A 6848-nucleotide genomic window follows, 5' to 3' on the forward strand; every position below is an offset into this window, starting at 1 on the left:
CAATAAATGTATTATTTATAATGTTTACATATAACTGCAGATATTCGATAATTTTAGAAAATGGTTAATAATAAAAATTTTATTTAATTTAAAATATTTTTGGTACTAAAAAATTGACATGGAAAAAGCATCAAAGTATTTATCGCAAAAAGTTAAATATTTGTATTTAAATACTTTTTTAGAAAACCAGTATTTTGTATTTATATGTAAGATAATTACTCTTTTTTAAATGTATTTGTATTTATATTAGAATAAATTATCTTGAAAATAGCTAATCCTGTTACTTGGTCTTGATGTTAATAATTACAAAGTTTTAAAAAATATAGCATTTAATAAATTAATACTTTTCTGAGATCTACTTGTACTAACGAAATTATATTTGTTGAATCCTGAGAAATATAAGATTAACAATAAGTATATAAAATAAATATTAATTTTCTTTTATATTGTTTTCAATTGAATTCATATGAAAAATAAAAATATCCACTAGTATTTAAAATTCATAAAAATTTTATGGGTAATAAAATATAATGTAAATTTATACATATATATGAGATGTAGATCACTTTAGAAGCCAAATCAAAGCTTACAAAAAATTTTCAAAAATCCTAAAATTATTATATAAATATTACACAAATTAATAATTTTTCGAGGAGTGTCGAGAAAGAAGAAGATAGTGATAATCTAAAATTTAGTATTATTGTGCACGATAATTTCTTTAACTGATTTAATGATTTATTTTAGAAAATTTTATTATGAACAGTTATTTAATTGCCTATTTTTATATGTAAAAACATTTATGTGAAGTGGTTATGATTTTAATTTCTTTTATAAAATAAATACAGTTTGAAATAATAATAAATAGAATCAAATAATAAAATATTTGGCAAGAATAAAATTGAAAACACTATATAAAAAATTGCGGCATTATTGAAATTTTTCATGTCTTCTAATTTTAAAAAACCGCGTGTATAGAACAGAAAATTCTTTTATTTTAGGAGATAATTACATGCAGAAATGGAATTGCCAACATAAATAAATTATTTAAATGATGATATTTTTTAAACAAAGTAGGCCTTAGATATTAATATCAAATATGGAAAATGGACATATTTTTTATATGGTTAGCTAAAAAAAAAATAGCAACAAATATTGATTATCATTTTGATTTATTGTATTTGTATATATATAAGTGATGTTAATTTGCTTAGTCGAAAAATCTACCACTCAATTTTGTACTCAGTCAGGCCTTAGTGTTGTTAAACGGCTCGATTTGACCAGATTTTTAAAAACGGCTAACTCAATACTTTAGCCAGAAAAATATTTCCTAAGCCTCGAGACTTCTTTATGCTACCTATAACCAAAATCTTCAGTCTTGCATAAACTTTTAAAATATTGAGTTCGCCGTTTTTAAAAATAGGCTCAAATTGAGCCGTTTAACAACACTATTAGGCCTGCTCTGAGCACCAACCCTGAACACAGACCCGGGGTACAGACTTCGGAAAAATAAAATACATAAATATTCCCTAAGATATGCTTAGAATAAATTATTATTTTTTTTTTTTAGTAAAATAATTTATTTTATTTTTGAAGATCATTTTTGAAAAATAATTTATTTTTTTAAGTATATTAAAAGATGGTTTTTTTAAATATTTATATTGAAATTTTTTATGTTATTTTATATGATCTTTTTAAGGATAATATTTAAATGTGACAATTGTCATATTCGTTATTTTTTAAAATTTCTGAAATTTGACATCAAAGGATAAAAATATTTATATTGTAAAGATGTTGAATATAAATTCAATCAAGTTGTTCCTTGGAAAAATGACAATTATCGTAATCGATATTTTTAAACATATTATTCTGACGCTAATGGGCAAAAATATGTATTTTTAACATTACAAATTAAAATTTCAATTAAGATGTACCATATAAAAGTGACAAATGTCATAATCGTTATTTTTAGTTTTTTGGATTTTTTGATACAAATGTGCAAAAATAAGTATAGCTAACATGTTAAATTAAAAAATTTAATGAAGATGTACCATAGATAAGTGGGAATTTACATAATCGTTATTTATTAAGTTTTTTAAATTTTTTTGACGTTAATGGGCTTAGATAAGTATTGTTAACATGTTTAAATAAAACTTCAGTGAAGATGTACCCTAGATAAGTGACAATTGTCATAATAGTTATTTTAAAAGTGATTTGAATATTTTTGACGCAAATGGGTAAAAATATAGATTGTAAACATGTTAAATTGAAATTACATGATGTAATAGAAAGATGACAATTGTCCGTTATTTTTAAAGTATTTTGAATATTGACGTTGGGCAAAAATATAGTTTTTAAACATGTTATTTTTACAGTTTTTTGAAAATTTTTGACGCAAATGCTAAAATAAGTCTAACTTGTTAAATTAAAAATATTGTGAAGTTATACCATATATAAGTGACAATTATCATAATCGTTATTTTTAAAGTTTTTAGAATTTTTTTGACGTGAATGGTCAAAAATATAGATTACTAACACGTTAAAACAAAATTTCAGTGAAGATGTACAATAGATAAGTGGTAATTGTCATAATCATAATTTTTAAAGTTATTTGAATTTTTTTGACGCAAATGGTTAAAAATATAGATTGTAAAAATTTTTTTTCATGTTAAACTAATATGAAGATATATAGAAAATTACAATTGTTATAATCGTTATTTTTAAAGTTTTTGAAATTTTTTGGCGTAATTTTCCCACTTATTGGGTACATCTTCAATGATGTTTTGTTTTAACATGTTAACAAAACTTATTTTAGCCCATTTACGTCAAATAACTTTAAAAATAACGATTATGACAATTGTCACTTTTATATGGTATATTTTAATTTAACGTTAAAAATACATATTTTTGCCCATGTGCGTCAAAAATCTAATATGTATACCGATTATGATAATTGTCATTTTTCTAAGGAACATCTTCATTGAATTTATAATTTAACATCTTTATGATGGAAATATTATTTTCCCCCTATTTGTCAAAAAAATTTGAAAAATGTTAAAAAATAACGAATATGTCATTTGTTACATTAAAATATTATCCTTAAAAAGATTATATAAAATTAAAAAAGTTCAATATAAATATTTTTAAAAAAACTATTTAGAAATAACCACCTCTTTTAATATACATAAAAAAATAGATAATTTTACAAAAATGATCTTAAAAAAAACTATAAAAGATCACAAGTAATTTTCGCAAAAAAATTTAATTACAAATAAGATTTTAAAATCATATCAAATCAAAATATTTTCAAAAATCTTTTTAAACTTCAAAAAAAATTTTTTGCTTATAGTTTTGGGCGTAAAAATCACTAATAAATTTTTTATTAAAAAAACATCAAATCAATAAATCCATTTTCATAATATAATATAATCATATTTCATTTCATAATATAATATAAATAAAATAAAAATATTAAATCATATCATGTTTTTTTGTTGATATCTTACTAAAAATAAATAATTAATAATTAATGCTAGGCATATCTTACGGATAATTTATGTATTTTATTTTCCCGGTGGACCCCGGGTCTAGACCCAGGGTCTATGCTCAGGGTTCGTGCTCAGAGCTGGTTTAATCGTTTTTAGACCCAAACTCCGGGTCTGGTGTTTAACCAATTAACCACACTATATATATATAATATTTTACTTTTATAAATTTACAAATGACTGTTTATATTTTTATTTCTCATGCTTTTAAGTTTACCATATATATATTAAAATAAAATCGTTTTACAATTACTATTTTAAGCATGACAACCCAATACGTCAAATCGAAATACTGGATTAACTATCCGTTTCCTACCCGATTCGCTTAGCTCTATATTTTTATAATTATATATTTGTTTTCTTCTGTTCGTAATTTTATATTGATTAGGCACCCAATTTAAAATGTGAATGCGCAACGATTCTGTTGTAAAAGGATGGTTAGGATAAAGTATTCTAGGTACATCTATGTCCATATTTAAAGTTTCTGATTCTACTTCAACCCATTCATAAACTTTTGTTGTATCAAAGATCTTTATATTCGATTAGAAAATTAACATAGTACACATATACGCTAAACATGATATGGTAAGATTGTAAATTATTATTATACCATTTCTTGGTTCATATTGTCTTTAATTCGATACCATTTATTAGATCCACTTCTAAAAGTAATGCGGTAATTTGTTACAAGTCTTTTGCAAAACAAACAATCACCTTTATAAGATATATAATAATTTCTAATGATAAAAACTAAATACCATCCATTCCTCCTTTGGAAATAAATGCCCTTACTAGAATAGGTTTAGGGAAATCTATTTGAATGACAAATTGAAAATATGATTCTCTAAATAATTGGTAGGTTTGAAACCATGGCAAATGGTATCCATACGCGTGATTAATTCTTCAATGTTTTTAATATATTATAATTATATAAAAAGTCAGTTTCAAAAACTTTACCGTATATTACTGACTTGTTCGCTTAGTACAGATAAAGGAGGTTTGTTCATATAAATTGGGTATTTCACAGATTCGGATTGCAAAACGTATTGTTCAGCTTCTATTCGATTTAAACCTTGCGATATTTTTTCTGCAATATCACTTTCTAATTGATTTTTTATGAGAGGTTCTTTCAAAATATTATTTATCGCATCATCATTATCATTCATACTAGGATTGTTAATGTTTACATGGTTATTGTAGCCTTCGGGAAAATATAAAAGTAACTTAAAACTTTGCTGAGGAACCCATTCTAACAAACTGCTATTATCAGCACTTCTGCATTCGAATACTTCTGGGTTATGTGAATATCCTGAAAAATTAATTATTAAGTTATTTTATAAAATACTATATAATTCCCTTAGATTATTTACAACACTTTAAATAGAATTAAGAAATATAAGCTTAAATTTATAGTAATGGATCATTCAAAGGTAGATATTGTTTAAAAGATGTTGTAGTCAATATTATCTTTTGTGAGAAGAATAAATAGAGGCAACACGTCGATAATCCCATAATTCCCCATCCATGGCAAATTATTTCTACCCGCTGTTCATATATACTAAAAACTAGATATGGGGAACAATAAAGGTAGTTTTAATTTATGTCGTTAATAAATTTTTATTGAGACTAAAAAAACTTTTAAGTCCAGCTAAATCAAATTATTAATAAGAAATCTGACTCTAAAACTAATTAGAAATATAATAATAAAATATTAGTTGTAGGAAGGCGGTGGAGAGGGGGGGGTTATGCTGGTTTAGGCTGCATTCATAGTGGAGACGGATCCGATTTTTCCGTTCCGTCAAAAGTCAATCTCATTAAAAATGATATATATGTTCATAGTGCGTCCGTTCCGATACCTTCCGTCTTAAAAACGGATCCGGCAAATTTTTAAGTCAAAACATTTTGACTTTTTGATACGGCAAATCTTATAGAGCGTTATAAAGTTACTTACAATTTTTTTATAGTCTATGAACATTATATCATTTTTAATGAGTTTGACTTTTGACGGAACGGATGTAAAAACGGATCCGTCTCCACTATGAATGCAGCCTTAAGAAACTTGGACTATATATCAAAAAGTATTATATAGAATAGAGTGGATTTAAACTTTTCTCACAATTGCGACCATAAGTGTGGGATTCACAAATACATTGATAACCGGGAGATTTATTTATACATCGTGCCGAATTTTTGCATAGACCTAAATCGCACTCATCTATGTCATCCGAACAAAATAAACCTTTCCACCCTGTATAACATTCACAAACAAACATGGCTCCTGAGTTGGCCTCAGAGTTATTTCCGGGATTTAGATCTAAGCAATTTCCGTTCGGGCCACAAAAGTCAACGCCAACTAAATAGGGATTGCATTCATCCCTTTCTTTTTAATTATTACATATATAGCAATATATTTATATAATTAAAAAAGCTTAATTAAAAAAGCTTAATTTAACTCGCTTCTTAAATCTATTTGCAAATGGGTTAAATATTTCGTATATTTAATAAAAAATATGAACATATATATTTATTTATTAATTCCAAATTAAAAATTTAGCACTAATTCAATTAACAAAATTTTTTTTAACTAACTTTTAGATTTACTCTTATTAATTTAATGCCAAGCAATAAAGTTTTTATATAATAATTTATAACAAATTAAATATTTTCAATAAACTTTCGTCTATCCTTGGCCGAGGTAAGCGATGATACAGGACATATTTGAAAGCTACAGCATTTCGACTTAATAAATATATAACATAATATTTATAGCAAGGGGCTTTAATTATATTATAGAAACAGAACTTGGAATAAACTTATAAAACATTTATTCCACAATAATTAAGACATCTATAAATGAATAAGTTATATTCTCGTCTTATTTATATTTTATCAACAAACACTCATGATTTATGTATATTTATAATCTCAAAGAATATCAAGAAATCGATGTGAGTATTGAAAATTTAAAGGATCTTAGGCAAGTCCAAAAAGGATTATGTAAGAACAAAATAAATTATAGATTTGACTGAATAGAAAATCTCCATATTTTATATATAATAGAATAGAGTTATTGGGTGCGAAAGGGAAAAGAAAGAGAGTGGGACTACTGATGAAATATGGAATTTGCTTGCGATAATTCAGACTCGAACTGGACACAACATTAAATGGAATGAATGAAGTCGTAAATAAGTTTATGGGCATCTTTAAATGACAAAATTAGGATAAAAAATATTTAAAATATTACACCCAAGTTTTATAAATGTCTATCTTTTATATTTACGGGCAGGATAAAATTGGGAGGCAATA

Source organism: Gordionus sp. m RMFG-2023, chromosome 3, assembly GCF_954871325.1.
Source record: "Gordionus sp. m RMFG-2023 chromosome 3, tfGorSpeb1-WG-v2, whole genome shotgun sequence".
NCBI classification, from domain to species: Eukaryota; Metazoa; Nematomorpha; class Gordioida; order Chordodea; family Parachordodidae; genus Gordionus; species Gordionus sp. m RMFG-2023.